Source organism: Egretta garzetta, unplaced genomic scaffold, assembly GCF_000687185.1.
Source record: "Egretta garzetta isolate BGI_Z169 unplaced genomic scaffold, ASM68718v1 scaffold70, whole genome shotgun sequence".
NCBI lineage: Eukaryota > Metazoa > Chordata > Aves > Pelecaniformes > Ardeidae > Egretta > Egretta garzetta.
In genome coordinates, this window is record NW_009258539.1 from 4,031,760 (window position 1) to 4,055,028 (window position 23,269).

Genomic DNA, 23,269 nt, shown 5'->3' on the forward strand with positions numbered 1-23,269 from the left:
ATATGACTGTGGGCTAGTACTGTATATTGCTCACCAGATAAGAAAGGAAGAGGATCCTGTGATCGCTATTACACAATATCGCTGCACCTTTGATGAAAGGTGCCTAATCTATCAAGGCAACCTGTACTGCAGGAAGAATACAGCTTCCCCTATATAGTTTCAGTTAAGCTAGAGATATTTCTTATTCTTCCCCACTATATCATTGGTATTCTCTGAAATTAAATGTCTCTGTTGTGTTTGTTTTGTTTTCTCTTAATATCTAGAACTGAGACATTAATTTCTGTGTGTATATATACACACACAAACTGTATAACATGCATATATAATTCTTCCAACATTCCCTTGCTGTTATGCTACATGAGCCCAAAAGACATCGGATAACTCAAAACTTGTTTTCAGAAGAGAGACAATATGTTCACACAGTGTCATTAGTGAAAAAATACACCACATCCACGAAGCTGTGTGAACTTCCACACTGCTCTGCCTTCAGTCATTAATAGACTTGAGTTGTTCAGAGGGTTGGCAGCTCTGTTGGAGAACATGGTAATCCTAGCAATTGCAATACTAATGAATGTGTATGCTTGTACAAAGTATGGATGCACTAAAACAATATCACCTGATAGAAGGTCTTGCGAAAACCTTTCAGTCTTTGAATTGTTTCTCAGTTTTTGTAAAGCAGTTACCACCTGAGCAGTAAGCAAAATTGCCTCGTCCAAATTACTAAATAATAAACAATAAAACTCTCCACATAAAAAGAGATTGACTCTCAAATCATGAGTCTCAAATTCATGGGAAAAATGAACCAAAGTGTTCAATAAATGAATTGTGGTTGAGTTAAAATATAAATATTTGGGGGATCCACGTAACACCATATTGCTTTGGTAGCTGATGATGTGAGCAGCGGCTAGTGATTATCAAGGAAAATAGAGTAGCATTGAAAACCATAGACTGTATTCATACTGAAAGATGTGAGCTTTCACCGCCAATAATATCAGGGTGGTCAGTGTTTCAATGCTAAATGGGTTTGTCCATGATGGCTTGAAACTAGACATTCCAACATATATCTAAATATGAATGCAAAAAGAGTTTTAGAAGACTTGGAGGACAACTTAGCCCCTCTTCCTGAATAATTGATTCCTAGTTTTAGTCCCTTATACTTTGATATCCTTTGTCTTCTGTTACAAAATTGATTTTTTCTAGCTTTATATAATTTATTAATGTGCAATCACACATGTATTAGGGACAGATCTAAGCAATGTTCTCCACTGAAACAAAGGAAAAGTTATACAGCTGGAAATGTCCATAGGCATTGCACTGTACCTCCAGCTTGCTCTTCTGAGTCCTGGGAGCTGGAAGGGAGAAAAATAATGCTGTGCTGTGGAAGTGTTTTCCTAAGTACAGTCCAGCATCTTTAACTGCAGACTGGTATCCTGATATTTTGATACAGGAAAGAATGTCATAGATTGCATTTAATTTTAGCTTTGCAAGCAGCTTTTGGTTTTGTTTTCTAAAAAAAGATTAATATATTTCTCTTTGTGGTTGCAAAAAAAAAAAAATTGGGGTGTCATTGTGCTTAATGCTTTACACTCTTCTACCTCCTTGAACCCCAAACCTGAAGGCAGCACTATGTGTCTTATTCTCTTTTCATATATCATAGATATTTAAACGTCACCTTTATGGAGCTAAATACTGTAGATAAAACACTTTTGTTTCACAGTCTTAACTTTTGTGTATTACAAAGGCAGAAAATGGAAGTGTCTCAGGCACCACTAGTGCCTCTACTCCTTGCAATGACAGGGCAAAAGTGAGGTCTGAGACTCCCAGGGAGTCCTAGCAGGATAAGTGTTTTGGTTTGGCTTTTTTTGAGGTGGAATATGGGATTTGAAGGAGAAATTACTTGTCTTATGTTCAGAGGATGACAATGAAGTCAGATTCCTGTTTCTGCCCATTACAGAAATAGTCAATATTCCTGTCCTGAAAGCTTAGTAATTAGAATAAAACATGACAGAGGATCAAAGTAAAAGAATAAAGTAGTGAGAAGTGATGTGAGTCACTTCAGTAAGACCACAAAATTGAAAAAGTCTAGTCTTGTACAAAACTAGATGTTTCCTAAGTATTTGAAGGCTCCACATTTTTAGTGGATCCTCTTCCTGGCTGCAGTTCTTTGCTTCCAAAGCCCTTTACAGCTTCTCCCTGTCCTACATGACCTCTAAATAAGAAGAGAGGGAACTCCTGCCTGTAACCAACCCATTCTGCCAGATTTAATACCTACTTGCTAAATTTCTGTTTTCTGCCTTTTTTCCCTCATATATCAGAAAAGCTCCACATATACATATCTACAAGTCTACTTGATTATCATTCCTTTCTAAGGACATCTTCAGGTGTTTAGGTATTGGGTGTTTGGTTTTTCTTTTAGCATAATTCTTTCAGGTATGCATGCTATAGCTTTTGAGTATGTTGTTGCCTGTCTTATTTTCACCTTTTGCTCTGTTGCATCTTTGTTACATCTTTATTAGTACTCAGGCAGTGAGCTCCATAGGTCAGCACCTCTCTGGTGTTTCATTCTTCATGTTTATCCAGTGCCTAGCCCAGTGGGCTTCTGGCCCAAGATTGATTCTTAAGCACTGTGGTGATGCCAATTATAATTTTAAATGGGTTATGAGTGCTGTTATATGACTTGCAATAGAAGTTATAAATGTTGACCTTACTACCTTGTTTGACTTAGACTCGAATAACATTCTCCTCAGAAAGCTAGGAAATCATGGGCTAAGTGAAACCAGGATAAGCATGCAAAACTTATTTTCTAGCCCAGTTGTGTGGCACAGTGGGCTAGAAAGGATATACTGAAGTAGGCTTGCATACCTTTTTCCATTATTTTCATGAGCATTTTGAACAGTGGAAATAGAGAATACCAATATTAAATGACTCCGAATTTATGGAGGTTGTGGCCACTAGCAATTTGGAAGGTAGGAGAGATCTGGAAGGAAATATATTTTCCCAGTTGAAGCAATGACCAGAAATAAATGGACTGTATAGAGACTGGTGTAAAATAGCATAATTAACTAGGAATAGACAAGCACAGGGTGTGGAATGACCCGCAATTTGCTTGCAGCTTGTATCACAAAGCAAGCACAAGGCAACATAGCCACACAGATACAAGTAAGGCTGTCACTGGAAGGTGTATTGAGCGCTCTCTCTACAAGTATGTATGCATTTACCGAAAACATGTCCTCTGTTATCTGTAAAACACTTTGACAGCCCTGTTCTTGGGTGTGGGGAGGATTATGGATACCATTTATTTATATGTTTTTGTAGATACCATTCAGTCACTGTAAATAAAAAGAGGCTGCAAATATGTGGTCTGGCGCTTCCCTCCTATTTTTTAATCCCTGGCAATCAATTCCTCCTTGTAATGCCCTTCTAGCCTTGAAGGTAGTGTGAAAAATAGCCCATAAAGCCGTATTTTGTTTCTGTTCCAATGTGCTGCATGCCTTGCCCATACATACGCAGTGAAAAGGAGATTTCTGTGCCTTCCTGTACATGCTCAGTTAAAAGCAGGTGACAAAAGGCCCAAACAGAGCTTGCCAAACTTTCATGGGACACACATGCAGTTGTAATGTGGAAATGATACTTTCTGCAGTGGCCTGGGAATGACAGATGAGATGTCCTGTTTCAGATAAAACATAAACACATTAGGTTTCTTGTGAGGCATAAATAAGGTTATTCTATCTGGAGAGCCAGTTAAGGTTGTAGCATGGTTAAAGCAGACCATCTGCCATAAGCGAAGCCCTGAAGTGGTAGATGTGTGCTCAAGCACTGGGCTTGGGCGTGTTTTTGTGTCTGGCCAGAGTGGTGCATCGCTGGCGGCTTTCCTATGTGGTGGGAGCACCTTGTCCTCTCAGCATGCATCAGGGTGCCCCAAACACAGAATTAGCGGGTGGTTCCCCTGTGGCCTTCCCTGGAGAGTTCTTTAATGCATGTGAGAAAAGATGTGTGTGTGTGTGTGTGTGTCGAGTGCCTTTTTTTTTTAAACCTTCGGAAACTTGTTATATGGGACCCAAAGTCTTATATATTTGTTTAAGGGAATTGACTTAAGTGAGGAGACTGTGTGCTAAATAAGCCTTCTGTAAACCAACTGTTTTGGTTAGCTATTTGAAAGGGAAAGGACAGATATATAGAACAGTGGCATGAAAAACTGTGAAAATAAAAGTTTCCTGTGCAAAAACTTACCAACTTCCTGCATCGAAAAACAAAGTAAAAAGCACTGTCTGTAAGTCTGTTTTAAGTCCCTACAGGAGCACTCCATTAAAAGAGCAACTTTTTAAAAAAAAAAAAAAAAAAGTTCTTTTTGCAAATTGGGTACTATAATATTTTGCAGCAGAGACTAGTTTCATTATTCTTACTGCAGAACCTGAAGTCTTTGGTATTTACCATTCAGCTATTCTGACGGGGAAGAGTCAAAAATAGATATCAGTATCTGTTTAAAATTCTCATTATCTTCTAGACTGTGTAGTTTTTTGTCAGTGGTGAAAGGTATGGGCCGGCCCTGGGGCTTCCAGTCTTTGAGTCAGAACTCCTGTTTATATATTAAGGAGTAAATTTATAGTTTGTTATTTTCAAAAGCTCCTGGTTCTCTGGAACTATGTATTGAGAGATCAGAAGGATTAATGTTGTCTTCATTCTCTTGCTCCTGAACTGCAGTTGTTCAGAGGTTTCTACATTTTCAGAGACCTTCCTGATGTTTACATTACAAAAGAAAAATAAAATGGCAGGAGGCTACAGGGGAAGAAGAGGCTTTGCATCCCAATGTGCTTTCAACCTCACTTTCCTCCATCTGTCTGTGTCACAAGAATGGAGGCCTGAATGGAATTGTAATATTGATTTCTTATAGAGACCAAAGAGACTAGAAAAGAGGCCATGGGAAATTGTACAAGTTGCGCAATTACTTGCAGAAAAAAACAGATTCTTCCCAGATGTAAGGGCTTATCTATGTTATAGTTTTGACTAAAAATCATTTGTGATTTTACTCAAAAATCTGATGATACCTACTTTGTTATGAATGAATGAAATGAGTGGATAGAAGCCTCAGTAATATAACATTTCAAAACTATTTTATTGTATTGGTTTACAGTGACAAATACAACTATTTTGCCTTTAAGCGCAGCCATCTGTCTGGCAGGCCAATCCCTCCAAGTTGCAAAAGTGTATCCCCATGGTATGTGTATCCACACATACACAGGTGGTGGCAAACAGCCATTGGTTTTTCCCTGCGGATACAACTCGCACTGCATCATCCAACAGGACTTCTGTGAAAGCTCTGACTGGCACATCTCCCTCCCCTTTAGGCTCGTGGAGTTGAGCAGCTGGGCGCATCGTCCAGATTGGCAGCGACTGGTATTTTTTGCTAAGAGATTTCCTTCTCAGCAATTTTGCTTTAGCACAGGGTCTTGCATAAGTTCAGTTCTACTGTCATGCTATTCCATCAGATCTCAGGATGACTCCTGGGAGTGGGGAGAGAATGCTTTGGAAGGGTCTCCATGGAGGGATTGTTTGGGATGAGGTGTTTCTATGCAGAAGACAGTGTGTGCTGGCCAGGCTTTCTGGCTTGTTCAGGCATCTTCCGTCAGATGCAGAGAGGCTCTGCAAAGGAGGATATATACAGTTTTAACGCATAAAGCAATTGTGTGTTGGCTAGCACACAAGATGGATAGGATTTATTTGGCTAAGTGCTGACAAGGCCCCAAAAAGTCTGTCCTGGCCTGGCAGACACCAGTCTGGTGGGGAAGAGTCAGCCTTTGTGGCTCCCAGAGGCAGCTCCTCGGTGTGGCTGCGTTGCCATCTTCCCCCGGCCTCCTTAGTGCGGGTGACAGTGACAGCTGGCCTGACCGGTCCTGACCACCCCTGGCCAGTGCCAGCCTGCCTCCAGCATGTCTTCTCCTGTGGGATTTTGTATCTTTCTATGCTGGTGTTTTCCCTTTTAACTCCTTTGGCTACTAAATCCCCTTTGAGCAGTCCTAACGCTGTCTATATTTTTTGCCTCTGTTATCTTTCAACAGATGTTTTCTTTTTTTTTTTCTCAGTAGTCTTAAGTCCGTGTGGCATAGCTGTGCCACACTGGGGCTACCCCGTGGGGCCTTGATGCCCAGGTACCTAAATATGTGGTGAGGCTGGGGAGAGCCTTATGGCAGAGGCTACGCAGAGAGGGATGTACAAGGGACAACTTCTTCACTGCTCTTTGGTTTGGTGTTGAATAATTTCCAGAATGTTTTGTTTCATGTTAGACATGACAGGTTCCTTCTGAAACACAAATATTTAGTTATGTCCAAAGACATTTCTGTATATTGATAACAGAATGTAAGGTCTGTGATGCTGTTCCTGATGAGAGGTGCTCTGCTTCCGATTCTTATCCATAGGTTTCTGAGTCGTAAGGTAGATTTGAAGAACATGGTTTACATAAAGATCTTTTCTCTTGGTTATCCCAATAAAAGTGTCTTCTAAATATACTGTATAAAATGCTCAGGTTAGCGTTTGTTCCTGATTTTGATGAAGGAATACTTACTGGTGCCTCAAAACTTGGTCTGTCCCAGAGAGACCCTGAATCCCATTCTTCTACTCTTTGCTTTGCTATTTAAACTCGGAACTCTAGCCAGAGGTTGACGGGTATGAATTTCAGAAAAGTTTATGTCTTTGTATAAAGTTCTCTATTATCTCTGTCTTTCTGTTATCTATAGCTTGCTGTTACTCAGAAATAGAAATACTCTGGTATTTTCATTTTTGACGATTTTTTGGGGTGCCTTCCTGTTTGGTAAATGCTAGTAGTGTAGTGGTGTGGAAGAACTGATGGGGGTTTTAATTCGATGAGAGTCAAAATCACTGTGAAATATATCCTGACGTCTTCTCTGTTGCCATAGCAGATATTGGAAAGGGAACGTAGTGTGCGTCTTTGTGGCGGAAATGAGTCGGAAAGTGAGAGGAAAAAAAAGTGGTTTCTAAAAAACATGTTGTTGTGGGTTAATTTCATATAGCATTGCAACATGTAGTTGCAAAGAAAGTGCCAGCAAACTTTCCCAAATGTTGTTTTTCTGTCTTATGGTAATGATCTTTCATATTGCAGAAATTCCAAGGTGAATTAGTAGGCAAATGCTGCTTTACGAGATTTATTCTCTCTCTGCCTTTGTAGTATCTAGTTTTAGTGAGTGTTGTTTTCATACTAGCTTAGATCACTTTCTCATTGTAATGTTTGCATTAAAAATGTTTCTCTTTCATTTTTTCTTTAATCACAGGTAGTTTTGCTATAACATTTAAACTGTGACTAACATTCCTCGTTAACACTTAATCCTTTAAATGATACTTTGAAATTGTTTAAATCAGTATTTTAAATTGAACAAGGCCTTAGAGAGACTCTCTACGACTGTATCATTAACCTATAATTGTATAATGCATGAAGTACTTTGTTTTCATTACTTCGGAAAAAAAAAAGTAATGACCTTGCAATTGACTCCTCTATTTCACATTTTCATCTCAGCTTTAACACCATTAGAAGTAACTGCTTGCGTTGACCACAGAAGGAGCCAAAGAAGCAATGTACTGCAGTCAAACCTAATTCAGTTTTGAGCTAACAAAGTTAATATTAATTGGTGATTTACCAAGTCAAAGGCCTCAGTTAAATAAAAGTCAAGACTGTGAAACTCCTCTTTTTTTTTTTTTTTTTTTTTTTTTGTAGCTTGCCAGCCCTGGGTTGTAAATTATGCCATGCTGAATTTTGATGTTTCACGTTGGGATACCTAACACTTGAATAGCCAGTAGGTCTTTACTGACGTAAATATTAATCTAACCTGTTTAAAGTAGGTATTGAATATGAAGATTTCTTGTTAGTGAGAAAGCCCCATTTCATGCAGAAGTTGTTTGGGAAATATTTCTTTTTTTTTTCTCCTTATTTGCCTAGAGAGTATTTATCTTCAAAGCCCGTCAGTACTAAATAATCATCAGGCCCCACTGTCTTAACTCATGTTGATGGGCAGCTCGAACAGCCGGGTGTGCCTCCCATTCATCTGTTCCCAGACACAAGAAAGGCAGAGCAGACTGTCCAAACTGGCTGTCATTTCAAGAAGACTGGGACACATGAAAGCAGTAAGTAATAACGACTTAGCTGGAGGACTGAGCGTTCTGTACATGAAAAACGTGCTCTGATTAAAACCACGAAACTTGGCAGATAGGCTTAGGATTTGCTAAGGCACAGAACAAAAGCAAACATGGTGCTTTCTGATTGCCTACCACAGAAAACTGAGCTCTTCAGCAGAAACTCCTTTGATTCCAGTTTTCTGCAGGTTCTTAAACATGGAAGGAAGTTTTAGCAATGTTATACAGATGGCAAGAGTCAGATTTTTTTTTTTTATTTTACAAAGTAAAGCAGGATCTATTTGTCCTAATTTCAGTTTCCAGAAAATAAAATGGCTAAGATGATTCTTTTTAAAGCTTATGGGCTGAAGAAAAAAAAAAGAAAAAAGAACTGTGGAGATGAAGGGGCAAAGGTGCAGAGCTAATTTTTTAGATACCTTCAAGGTAGATTCAGCTTGGGAAACTTGTCAACAAATATATCATCTAGAGAGAACAGCAGCTGAACCATCTACACGTGTGCTCGTAGTCAAAACGGTCAGGAGATGGGGTGGGAGTAACTTCCAAAATAATCTGTCTGCATTGGCATATTTGTTGATCATGAAATATAAGATTAGTAACCACCGACTCTTATAGTGAAAACCTTTGTAAATACATCGTTGCATTGGTGAAGTAAAGGATAAATTTCGGATCTTGATGGGAGAAGTCTAAGCCATGTTGTTTTCCTTGGAGTGGGCTTGCGGCAGGGTTTGTTTCCCCAGGCCTGATCTAGCTGTTCTCAGTCATCTTGAGAAACTTCAGAAAGGGCAAGATGTCAGCTGGGCTTAAGCAGGCTCAGAAGTGTAAGAACAAGTAACAGTGTCTGCCTTCTGAAGTGGTTTGAAAGGGAAAATAAATTAAAATTCCTTTGCATCCTTTCAATAATCTGAAATAGGCTTGTGCCTGTCTTTTGTGCAGTGAGCTAGAGCAAATTTGGGTCATCAATATTCCAGGTACAAGGAGAGGATACTTTCATTTTGCACATCTTTAAAAGCAGCATGTTGTCTTGCTCCCTGTTGTTTGTATTTTTAACTGTTAATTAAATCCACTGACATTGCAGCTGTTTAGATTATTAATAGTATCCCTGATATTTGAAAATAATTAGATTACTAATATTTTTATGATCTCACTAAATAGTTTTCACACTGGACTAAAACGTGCTCCGTTTAAAAGGCAAGATAGTATATTCAAGTCATGAATGTTTACTGTAATTAAAACATGTCTTTTATTGTTAAATCTTTGTTTTGAATTTTCATGTAATGCAAGATACAAAGGATTTCAGAGTCAGGGTTTTTTTTGTTGTCATCATTCCACGTAGTTCCATGATGACCTATTTGTAGAGATCCACAAATGTCATTAACAGCCTGAGGGCTGGCTCTTTGAAAGTTTGTTTAGCTCAGTGATTGCGCACAAATATACCACCATATAACTGAATGGAGGATATATTGGGGAAATCTTGGCCAGCTTGAACATGAGAAGACAGCCAAACACTTATGCAATGTTTAGGAATTTCTGTCTTAACCTGAAAAATGATGAAACTGTTTGAAAAGACTTTTTAAAAATACTTGTGATGGTACATGCAGTTGCATAGTTTCTTTGAAGGGAAGGGTTGGTTGGTTCTTTGTTTAATATGTTGCTTCTGATAAATCTATTTTCTATGAGTAGCTTGCTTCTCTAGCACTGTCATTTCCTAATAAGCTGCTTCTGTGATGCCACAGCCTAATATTTAGGTTGTTCCATTTCAACAACAAAGAAATCTGGTATTGTCATAACCATTATGCATTAAGCAAATGGATGAGAGTGACATAGCTGCTATGTGTACACAATTTTCTTTCCTGTCTCATCATGTCCTGGCTGATAACAAATGTAGAAAAGCTGTTTGAAAGAACAATTGATTTGTGGTATAGCTGTTAGTAGTCTGCTAATGTAGCACAGAAGGCTTAAAAAAAAGATTTAAAGAACTTAGTAATTTAATACACTTACACAAGCTTGTAAAATGGAATTTTGCAGTTCTGAATATATCCTGATATTTGGAAAAGACCAAGTATAGGAATCAGTTAATACCAATGTTCTATGTCTGTTTCTGGGAGAAGTAACAGATAATTGTCATGTAATTACAGAGATAGAGCACTTCATACCCATTTCACTTCTTAAAGCCTGACTCTTGTGATTCTCAATACTTGAAAGAAGGTTATACTAGTCTGGCCAGCAAGATACCTTTAAAGCAAGACACTACCAAGATACTGAGACTAGTTTTAAGGAAAGTTTTCAGTCTTGATCCAGTAAGCTATTACATTGAGGCAAGCATGTGAAGTACTCTCTGTTATTATGATACTGTGTTTGTTATCTCTGAGTGTTTTATACAATAGTTTATGAGGAACTGACCTGAGTGTAAGTCCCTGAGTCCCAGCGCAGACTCCCAGCTCTAAAAAGACTAGAGGAATGGATTGTGGCAATAGTAGATTTGTAGTCTGTGTGCTGGGAAACAAAACTGTGCTTTATCATAACTATTTTTTTTGCTGTTTTGCACAACACCCCACCTCTGCAACCAAATAAATGCTCTCAAGATTAAACTGAGAAAAGTTAAGCTGGATCTTATAAATGGAATAAAACATGCAGCTTGTGAGGAAATACCTGACATTATTCTAAGGTGCTCATTTCTTTGACTAACTTTAGGTGAATAACATTTAGCTTTGGTTTAGTATGTATTCAAAGACAGATGTTTTAATTGCAAGTACTATTGGAAAAAATCTTAAGGGAACAATCATATTGCAGAAAAAAAACAGTTTCAGGAGCTGACCATAATGACTATAGACAACTTAATGTGATGAATAGCGTACATTTTCCATATACAAACCCACTAACATTATGTAAATGAGGATCATCTGGTGCAAAGCCCATAAACTCTACAGAACAAGCTATAGAGTAACTTCTTAAATAATTTAATGAACCTTTTGTAAACAAGCTGCAGTGAGGAAGGCCCTAATAGCTCTGCAAATATGAGGTTTTCTTTGGATAAAAATCTACTGAACCTGGAAGTGGATTTATGTGTAGAGTTACAGAAGTGTCTCTATTTTTAGTTTGAAACGTTAGATAATACTATATTTCACTTACTTTATATGAAAAGTCACTATGTTTCTATAATAGGCTAAGATGTTATATAAAAGTAAATAATTATAAAAAATAAACTTAATTGGGCTTATGCCATAAGGGAAAAAAAACCCCGGTAACTTACAATACCTCCAGAATTATATAAACTACTTCTGTGACAAAAAGAACCAATTCATATTAATATACCAGGTATCTCTTTAGCTCATTTATATGAAAATATTTTTGTGCCTGTACACTAATCCTGAAAGTCCTGAGGACAAAAATCTTGATTCTGCATACTTACAGCAATCTTTTCCAAAGAATCATACTTTATGACTTTAAACAGACAGTTTTAATAGAGAAATAGGATGGATGTTCCAATAACTTAATATCCTTGATCCTGTGCATTTTTGTTCAATCAAATTGTAGTTCACTACAGAGAGTAACAGCAGTTGTGGTGCTGAAAATCCATGTTCCTACTCTTTATAGGAAGGTCAAACAGCCACACCACCAAAAGACCCCAACAAACCAGGCATCTTTCTGTATCTCCTATATTTCAGTGCTGTGATATCACTTTATCACTTGTATTGGTTCATAACAAAAAGTGAGAGATTTATTTTCTTAGTTCGAACATTTGCACAAGATGTGTCATGGGATTAAAACATGTTTCTCATTTCTGCCTTTTATTTTTGTCTGCTTTGTCATGTGTGTGAGTTCCATCTGAAAAGCTTTATTAAGGGTTCTGTTACAGTAGAGAAATGAAGCACTTAAAAGTTGTGAAAGTCAAGAATTAAAGCTGCTTATATAATCTTAATTTTGGCCTCCCTATGCTTAGGCACAATGGCACAGTCTTTAATTAGAGAATCACATACTGGGTTTTTTCCCCCTAGGAGTTACACTTCATTCAGTACACAGGAGGGATAATGTTTACTTGGTGATTGCTGGCTTCATCGTTTTGTCTTATTCTCACTGTTCTGTGTGTGGCCATAGGCTTTATTTACTGCACCCTAATCAAAGCATGCTCTGATGACAAAATTAATAATTTCCTTTGGGCTTTTCTGTGGCTCTTGTCACTTTAAGTCCGAGTAGTTCACAAGTATTATTAGTTGTCGACTTTACAGTACCCAGTACCCATTGTGGAGACGGTATTTCAGGTGAGCAGTTGAAATACTAAAAAGCAAACGTAAAAAGTGTCTGCTGATTTGGGGTACTATGGTGGTGATGAGTTGTGCCTGATAGTTCAGAGGATTTTTTTATTACATAACACTTCATCTGTTCCAGGCAGACATTCTCTTTGATTCTAACAGAAGCGATGAGTTTTCAACACTTCTTCAAATTCAGTACCCAAAAGATCAAGAGCACATAATAGTGATCCTTAGGGGGCTGGTTTAAATGATATAATGTGCAGGAAGAGAAGAGATAGAAGCTAATCCCTCAGGGCAGCACTGTCTGTAGGATTATTGTTTCATTTCACATTTGCCACGTGGCTTCCACTCTCAGCAACAGTTCAGACACGGGCACTATGGAAAACAGCTTTACTCTCTAACTTGGATTTTGTGTCCGACTGGATGCCAAGAGTAGATCCATTCTGTTCACTGATTGGGGAAATGAAATGAGGTAAAAAATAAATTCAGTTTAGGGTTGTATCATGATGCATGACTGCCCTGGCAGCATGCAGTAGGAAATGTTCTGCTTTGAATGTAGAGTGGGAAAAAATCAGACAGGAAAGAGAAGAGAGATAAAGTGGGACAAGTCTTACTAGGCTCTCCTTACTTGCAAGAGGGAAGAAGAAAGTGAGACTCTGTGTATGAGGGAAGGCAGACTTGAAGTAGTTAAAGCAGAAGAGAGTTATGCAAGATGGTGCAGGTATCGGAGCGGTCTCTGATCTGTACCCATCAGACAGTTTGGTCCCATCTTCCAGAGACCTCCTATTGATGATTGGTCTACCGACTTCTTTCTGTTCTTTCTTAAATAGCAGGCAGCTCTTGCTTCTCTTTCCAAACTTCCTATTTCACCATATTTCTTGACCACATCTTATTTTCTCTGTCTTTTTCTACTCGGGCGGTTGAAAGAGACAACTCCCTTCTCAGTTCAGCATGGGTGTTGGAAGATTGATGGGAGGCAGGCTTTCTGCCTGCAGTTTCCCACCTGGTTCTGGTCTCACTCAGAGCTGCTGGGAGGGACTCAGAAATCCCAGGAGAAGCCTTGCTAAGCTCCTGGAGTGTTGGACCAATAAGCATTTAGTTTCTTTGGGTTGATGGTAGGTAGGGTGTAAATGAGTTTTTGAGAAGTTTAGCTGTTTGTCTTGACTGTGTGTTTTAGAATGTGATAAGCCTTTAAAAATTAGAATTTTGAACCTCTATTTGGCAAATGTGGATAGATTTTCATGGGTATGTCAAAAGCCACATTTGCTATACAAAAGTCTGTAACTCCCTCCTGCCTAATCTCCTTGTTTCATATCAGCAAAATAGCAGAGCTGTTCACCAGCCATTTTTTAACAGATGCCAGATGATTCTCAAGACGAGCAAAGCTGTTTGGCGGAATAATTCCCCTTTCATTTTTGCCTTGTTCACCCTTTACTCTAAAACAAACAAATAAACATAACACACACTCAAAGATATGGGGAAAAAAATTATTGGCTGCAGTTATAAGCAGTTAAAACCAGGTTAATAAAGCATGAAATTTCACATAATCTTAACCACATAATCTTAACCACCACTCCTCTCTATGTTCCTGTAGTATCACTATCACTGAAGTTTTTTTTCTGGGATTGTGTTAACCATAAAGGAGTAATAATATATAGGATATTATAGTATGTACAAGATATGGAAGTGAAACGAGTCTCTGGGATTTCCCACTATACAAGTTCTTTTAACACTTTTATTTGTATTATTTAAAAACTTACTTTCCCCCTTGAAAAAAGATAGTTCCTCTGAGTGCAGTAATGTTTGCCTGCAGCTTCATAATAGTGTTTCTTCTTGATATACTTCATCCTTCAAATAGATGAATCTCAGTATCTGGAGTTGGTAAAGGCTGAAGAAGGCAAGGGAAAGTGTGTCTCTACATGCCAAAGCCAAGGGGCACAGAAAAGCCAAGTAGAAACTTTTCTGTTATTTCTAATTGGTCTATCAATATTCTTTGAATGTCAAATTGAACAGTTTGGGGTTTTTTTGGTAGAGTGTTCTGAACAACATTGTACAGTGCACTTCAGGGCTTCTTCTCCATTCCATTATACATTGCCATTGAGGTGATACATAGCCAACATAATGGAATAGGAAAGCAGAGCTGCTTTTTATTTATTTAGTTAGTTAGTTCTGGTTCTGTTTAAGCTTAAGAATTAATGTAGATTGGGTTTTTTTAGTTTGTTTCAGTTTTAGTACCTGTGAATCATATCTTAAATTTTTAAAATATATTTAAAAATATTTTGAAATGCTTTAGAATTTAAAAGCTTAATTTTGCATCAACCAAAGCACATTTGGGTTCAGATTTACCAGGCATTCTGTAAACTCACATTTTTGCTTTGAATCGACCTCATTTGTAGCTGTTGATACCTTGGAATTAGGGAAAAAAGGTAGAAACTTGCAGCAGAAACCCGAAGAGATCAGCTGACCTGACCTGTGGGTTTCAGTTTTATGAAATGTTGGTATTGCGAGATCTGAACTTCAGCTGAGCTAGCTCAGCTTTTAACTGCAGCCCTGAGACTCGGCTCATTTGAATCCTTATCCCATAGCTGAGGCATCCAGGCCCCAATTATTGAAAGGTTATCTGTGAGAGTGGCAGTGTATTCCCTAGTGAGGAGTGGAAGATAAAAAGGTGAAAACAGTTAAGATACCTATAACAACTAGGTTTTCTCTTGCAGCTGGCCAAAACACAATCTAACTAATGATCTGAGAAAAACAGTTTTCCTTTTTTTTTGCCCTATAGCTCATTGGCAAGCTTCCTGCAGTAGCTGCTTTGACAGATCTAAAACTGCCTGTCTTTATCACACAGTCTAGCTGCTGCCAAATTCCCTGGCCTTTCTTGTTCCAGCAGACATCATAGTGCTTTACTGAAATCTGAGGAAGTAAAAATCACTGAAGTGGACATACCTGACGTTAGGCCTGTATTGTTCCGAACATTCACTATGCAGTGAGCAATAAAGCTCTCATATTATTTCCAATTTATTTATTTTAAATAATTTGTGGTTTTACCTTCTGTCTAGTCCCTTAAGGTCAGCAAGGAGTGATCTCCACACATCTTTCACATGGCATGCTTTGCCATATGTCAGCATTGAACTTGAATGCAGGATGTAACAAAGCTCTTGCTGTTGTTCTCAATTGAAGTGCAAGTTCTGTTGAGGATCGAATGAAAAAGGAGCAGATGAACTGAAAACTAGAACCACTGTGGTAGTTCACCAACTGTGAAATAGAACCTCTGTGGTATGGGCATAAGAGAAAGGCAGTATGAGGTCTTAGGTGTGGATTGAATGCAGATGGGTTTTGTATGGGGTGCAAAATGAATGTATGGGAGAGTAAAGAGCTCAGCTAATTAGATGGCAACTCAGTACTGCTTACTGCCTGTAACCATCATTAAGATGCTTGCACATACAGTCATCTGGCTGGTTTGTCTCAGTTAACCAGCAGATTGTTTATGAGGCCAGAAAATAGCAAGAGGAACGGAAAATTAGAAAAAAAAAAAAAAAAGGCAGGAAAGTTGCATTTGTAGTGAAGTGTTGAGAATCTGGAGAAAAGGACTCCGTATCCAGAAAAATTATACCACTTATTTTTATGGCATTGATAGTTGTGGAAATCTAGGAACAGGATGGTCTTCTAGATAGTTTAGATAAGCCCTGTTACTGCTTCAACACCTGAATAGAGAACAGCTTCGCAAAATCTCCAGGTGCAAATACGATTTTTTGCCAGAAACAAAGACCTTTTCTTTTTTCTTTTTTCTTTTTTTTTTTTTTTTTTTGGTAGCTGTTTGCTTGTAATAGCAGTTTGTTACTGAACTAACAAGAGATGGACCAGAAGATGCAGTAAGAAAGGAAATAGAAGGAGTTGGGATGCCAGCTGAAATAATGTTGAGGTAGACTGGGACAGGGATTTGGGGAGGAAAAAAACGGAAATTGATTGTCTCAGATGAAGGAAGACTGGGCTGATTGCTCAGAAGATGGAGGCACAAAGAAGATGAAGGCTCTTGCTAGCTTAATGAAGAGATTGGGAAGGTGGCATGGGAAAAGAAGTTGAGAGAAGGTGTATTGCATGAGAAATTGATGTGTAGAGAGGAAATTAACACTGTAACCTGGTGTCATAGAGCCCAGGGTACTTAAGTCTGATAGGAAGTCTGTGAAAGTAGATTTTACAATGAGAGACTGGATGCAGATGGAGAAATGGTATGAACTAGTCAGCTGGGATCTAAACAATATACTGGAGGCTTGTTCCATGGTCAACAGAATGACTACCTAAAATTCAGATCCTCTGCTTGTGCATCTTCTCCTAGAGGAGCCTCCTTTTCTGCCTCCCTCCGCTTCTCTCCTCTTCCAGTGCTGAAGTCTGCTTTTGAGGATATGTTCTTTTGTTATCAGTGGTCTGATTCAGAGCCCATTCTAACACCAGCTGGAGCCTGAATTGTTTCCCAGATAACTTACCTTTCTCTCAAGTACTGATTTTCTATATCGACATTAAAAATTGCTATGTGGTTCATAAAGGTTTTACTGTTTCTCCTTGTTGCACTATTTTATTTATGTTTTTTAAAACATTTTGGCATCCAGGAGGACTATATTTGGCATTCAGGAGGACTATACCATGGAAAGTATTAGAGACACTAAAAGATTATAATTAAAAATGAGCAAATATTGGCTTTACAGGCAGTTGAGTAGAAAATATTTTAAGATAAAGATTTTATGTGGGGGAAGTCAGTATTCTTATAGCTTAGAAAATTATTTTGGAAGATGTTATCATCTGTTGATGTACCTTGTTTAAGGCCCTTTCATACAAATTCAGTAATCAGCAATGGCAGTCATACCTTGTTACATTCTCAGACTACAATTTGCTCATGGTAAAGTATGGGTAAGTGGGCCAATATAGCAGTTTTGGACTAATTCACTAACAACTCCACATGAAAGAGCTAAACTTCTCATTGTTGGAATTCCAGGTGTCCATTGTATTCTACTGGAAACAAAAAGGATAATCTAAGGAAATGTGAAAATGGATTTAGAACACAATATTTAAAAGTTAAAGCTTTTCAGGACTGGATCACTCTTGAATAATACCTTGATTATATCTGAATTAAAATATTATAGAATAGTACAATAAAAATTAAGTTATTCAATTGTTAAAACTTGAGTTTCATTCACAACATCATGATGCTTTGAGATACTGTAGTTTGCGCCCAATTTTCATTTTACTCTTTTAAATTTGCTTAATGAAAATCTGACTCATTTTTTTAAGAACTTGACATCAAGAGAAATGCCTGCTTTTCAACTTGTTGACTAATTAGTTATATGTTTAGTAGCTTATGCTTTCCTCTGCTCAGTTGCCACAGTGTTCAAAGCTTCACGGAGATATTATAGTGGAGAATATTTGAATAATTCTATTAAATAGTGATCAGTAAAAGTGCCCTTTGCACTTCGGTGACCTTTATAAAATCTATATCTTTTCTCTGTGTATTTCATAATTGTGGCGTGCTCAGCAGGTCTGTTGAGTACAGTAAGATTTGTGGCCTTTCTGATGTTATCTCAGGCATGACTAAGTGGTTACGACCAGATTTTTATTTACGACTGAAAAAGTGACAGAAATACGAGAAGAAAAGAAACTGCTCCACACTTACTAGTATGTGTTTAAGATTAGTAATAATGACAAAGAAATGTATTTAACATCAACTTATTGGTTAACTGTTATTTATAATTTTCTATTCAGTTATTCTCTTCTGTGCACTAGAATTCAAAAACTTTTAAGTATTGGTTCTGTTTAATTTAATTGCAAATTTCACTAATACAATAATGATTGCCTTCAGAGTTTCTGTCTTTTTCTAGGAAGTCACTATAGGCTTTTCTTATGAGATTATTTAGTGGGTTTGACTCTTATATTGTCTGAAAGTTCTTGGTAATAGGATATACTTTCATAGCATTGTGATGAACAATATAAATACGTCAGCCACTCTTTTTGTCCTTTTCAGTTAAGCAGGAATTACTATTTCCTGCAGGTTTTTTTTTTTCCTTTTGATAAAGTATTAGTTGTAATTATTCAGTGACATGAAAGGAGATTTCAGTATCATTTCCATTACATGTAGGTCAAAAAAATTTGTAATTTGGTTTGCTTGGGTGGAACAGCAAGGAAGTTGAATTCAGTAGTTTTCACAGAAACAATGTAATTTCCTGCCAACCACAGTGGTTTATTCTCTGGAAGTTTATTTTGTCTTTATTCATGTTTGGCTTGAGTCAATATGTACTTGCAAATAATAATATTTGGTTAATATATCTATGCCTTCTGTTATTATTCTAGCCTTTATGTTTCACATTTTTAAAATGCAAACTGTCATCAATAAACAGAGCTAAGACTGTCACAGTTATTATATCATTCCGGGAATTAGAATTCTAAGAAAAATACAATAATTGGCAATACTCACAGTAATTCTGAACTGTGGGAACTTGTAAAAGTAGCAGGGGATCTAAAGCTATAATAGATTTTAGAGTGTACTGTAATCCTGAGATTGCAGAGTTGCTTTCTTGCGCAAAAATACTCTGCAACCTTGGCATGTATTGGAAGTTTTCTGAATATAACCCACTTATTTATGCTGTTTTCAGGCATCATTATATATCCTGAAGCTTGAATGTTATCCTATTGATTTGTTATCTTAGTTTTCCTCTTAAACAAAAATTGAACAGTAATAATTCAAGGGTGTGTTGTCCCCCCTTCTTTTAGCAAGAGGCTTTTTTTCTGATCTATATTAGACTCTTTTTTTAAACTGTGGGATTTGTTAGCTTTCCTGGAGTTTACAACATTTAACAGTGCAATAAACCTTTCTGATGCACAAAGTTTTTTTGTGTGTGGAAATTAAATATTAATGCCAGAAGAGTAAAAGATTTGGACTGATTTAGCTGGACGACTCTAATTTTTTTAATAGATTTTTGTAACTGCTTAATTTTCAGCATTTGAAATCATACATTTTAAAACATTTCACATAAAAAAGTCTATGGATTATTTATAAAAAAGTAATATAGTTTCATGGTAACAAGTGTTCATAAGTTACATATATTAAATAAGTAATCTGCAAATTGAATACAGGTGAAATTCCAGTGAAGAAGGAATGGTTAGCTTGTGCAGCTGGAGATGTTAAATGTGTTTTCTCTGCCAGAGCCATGCTATGTAGCAGAGTCTGCAACTGGTGCATAATGTGAATGTCAAGTTTAGGAAGACATAAGTTAGACTGATGTCACTGAGTGACCTGGTAGCCACCTGGAAACCAGATTGTACCTGACCTAATGTAGCCATAGGATTCTGTAAAATGCCAGCATATTCTGCTTGTGAACTCTTGTCAGAGCTCACTTGTTCTTTTTTCTTATGGTAAGAAGTATGTTTGGTAGCTCTAGGTCATGTGAGAATTTTAATGTGCTGATCAAAGAGCTAGGAAGGTTGATAACAATAACAAGGTGATGCATCTCCAAATGCAGTAGCTGAGATCTGAAAAACCCTCTGGCGTCACACATGTGAAAAAAGTTTTTAACTGAGCCACTGCTAGTCTTGATATTGTTCTCAAGAACAACAAAAAGTAGATATATGCTCAGGGATCATGCTCCCCTGAAATACTTTTGGTAGAATACTGCATGAGATGCAAATGAGCAAAGGATCACCAGCACCACCTTCAGAAAAGAAATAAAATCACTATACGCAACACGAAGCCTCATATACTGTACTCAGAGTGACTGTGAGATTACATGGCTGCTGCTTTAGCCTAGAATGAGTCCTGAGACTGTGACACCACCATTTAACAACCTGACTTAATGCATGTCTCAAAATGTAATAACAACAGTAAAAGTGACAGATTTATTATTATTTATTATACAGTGCTTTGGCACTAACTCTCATCTTACTATAGAAGATAGAGTAGCTGCATATTTCACTTTTAAACACTGAACTGTAACTACCCCAAAGAAAGCAAGCAGAAACTATCTGTGTGTCAAAGTAATATTCACTACTTTTAAAATCACAAGAGGCCAATAAACAATATTTTATAAGCGTTTTGTAGCTGTAATAGCAATTTCTTACTCTTCTCCTACATACAGGGCATGTATCTGAGATATGTTGCCATTGAAAAATCCTCTGACAGCAGCAGATGAGTGAGCAGTGCACTTGTTCTTTTCATGTGCATCATTAAAGGAATGATTTGTTAGTAGTTTCAAATAACTGTATTAAGACTCTGTAATGCCCCGTATGTCTTTAAGTGAGACAGAATTCAGTGTTTCTGATCATAGGAGGGTTTTATTCCAAAGGGCTATGCCAGTTCTACTAAATTTGATTCCTATAGAAAATTTGCATTCTGAAAGTGCCTCCATGAATTGTTTAGACTATTATGAAGAAGCAAAACCCAAAAAGTATATAGCAATCTGCATATTAACTTTAAGGGAACAATTACCACTGAATTAATCTGTTAGAAAAGATGAAGCTTTGCCAGACCTTGTCATAGAGGAGAAATGGAGAGGGTTTAAATAATTTAAATACAACCTGCCTATAATACCTGAGGTTATATCACAAGGTTTATCAGGATACAAGGAGAACAAAGCAGTGTAGTAATCACTGTGTAATGAGAACTAAACCAAAAAGGATGCTCTTGACATATATTATGATCTGGTGAGCTGGAACAGGAAATGTTACCTTTGTAGTACTGTGTTTGTATTATGCTTAGTAGTCTTGTCTATATAAAGGACATCAATCATAATAATTTAAAATGCTGACTAGCATTCTTGTGTGCAGGAGATCACATGTTGGAAAACAATTTGCTCATATCCCTACTAAGATGTTTTATATGAATATTATGGAATAAAAACAAAGTAATATGGCTTTATTGAAGGTAGTAGTAGCTAAGTACAAGTCTTCTAAGGAATCAGTTCAGTTCAAAACGGATTAAGAATAATTCATAGATACATTTCATTTGGACTTCTGTGAAACACAAGATGTTTTATGGGTTTTCACACAGATAAGGTCCTTAAATAAATTAAACAATTACTGGGTGATAAAGAAACTACTGTTAAAACCACTGCTGATGAGGTTTTGCTGTTAGTCTGCTAGTATTTGTAAAAAGCAGTAAGTTATATGATTCTGGAGCCAAATAAACTTTTGTGTGCCGAACAAGCTGCACATTAACAACACCTTATAGAAAGCTATGACAAAACCAACTCATCTTAAACATTTCAGTTTTCAATGATTTTTTAGAATGCAAGTGGAGTTGGTGACATATTGGCAGGCTTTCTGCAAACCATGCCTGAAGGAAATAAAAGTTAAATGAGTCAATATTATGACTGTTTACAACACGTGACAATCCTGAACATCCAGTCTTTTTGTTGTGGCAGTTAATAATTTTCTTTACAGTTAAAATAACATACCCTCCACTGTAACCAATATAGACCTTTTTCATGTTGACTAATGCATTTGCATTCCAAAATCTAATTACTTAGTGATAAAAGTTTTCCAATTTAATAATATTAATAATTTATCCAATGTATTAGACATTATTGCAGGCTTTAAAATATTTTTACAGCATTTGGATATATTTTATTATGTAAATTTGCTGCAGTATATATAATTTTAAGACTTTTTTTGATCCACATTTCAAGTTTTTAATGAATTTTTTCTTGTATTTTTATTGTATCTACAGTACATTCAATAAACAAATTTGAAGTAGCATTGGCTGGATGTTTGAGCTTTCAGAAGTTTTCCCTGTTTTCATGATGTCAAAGTGATTTCCGTTTCACAGGACTTTACTTCCTCTCTCCATGTGTGAAAATTTTAAATCAACCATTTTGACAGAAATGCTCTAGCTGTATGTAAAAATAAAAACACGCCCAGGGCAAGGACACATGACCCAGAGATCTTTATTTAGCTTGGACAGCTGATTTTTTTGTCAGTCAAACATTGCTGAAAAGAGCTAAATAATAAAAAGTGATGAACTTAATGCTAAGAAAGCCATATTGTTTAGAAAATACTACTGAAAATTAATTTCTAATATCAATCACTTTAATAACACACTGTATAATCTTTTTTCCTATTCCCAGAAAGGGCTACAAATTCATGTTATATTCTGGTTGAAAGCTTAATAGGGGTATTACTTTCTTTCCTAATTTAGTTCTGAAATCTTTTTTTCCCTGTGTACTATTTCCCAAGCCTAGAGTCAGAATAATTTAGGTTGGAAGGTTCCTCTGGAGGTCAGCCTGTCCAACCTCCTTCTCACAGCAGGGCCAACCTCAAAGCTGGCTCTAACTTCAAAGTTAGATCATGCTGCTCAGGGTCATATCCAGCCAAGTTTTGAATATACAAAGAATTTTTAATATAATTTTCTTCTTTACTTTCCAAGGATAATTTTTTGCTTTTAATGCATACTTTTTATTGTTTGTTATATTTTTTTCTGAAAACTCTTTGTGGGGTTTTTGATATGTAGTTTCTCATGACAACCAAACCTGCATGGAGGTATAATTTTTTTTTATTTCTTTGCTTATAGTGGAATCTTCTTAGAAGAAGGTATCATTAGATTGCCTTTGGTGACTACAAGTCAAACAAAAAAAACAGAAGCAATGAGCTCCAGTTACTGCAACTGTGGTCAATTACTATATAACAACTAGAAGTGAGAATTATCTCTTTGCTTCAAAATGTTGGACAGTGTAATTTTGCAGGCATCTGAAATAGCAGCAAAATGCCTTAACTAACTTAACTATGTTAATGCCGTAACTATGAAAGTTAATACTTTCAAAGCAAATATACTTACTGATTTATATTTTGTTTCATTCCATTAACATCTCATAAAATATTGAGACCTAACAAAATAATGAATCTGC

The 23,269-nt window shown here is 36.9% G+C and overlaps 1 protein-coding gene across 1 annotated transcript in view; it reads left to right on the forward strand.

The window, feature by feature from the left end:
- The window catches only part of DMD (dystrophin), a 1,215,125-nt gene that overhangs the window by 209,268 nt on the left and 982,588 nt on the right, over positions 1-23,269 (forward strand). The window lies entirely within an intron of this gene.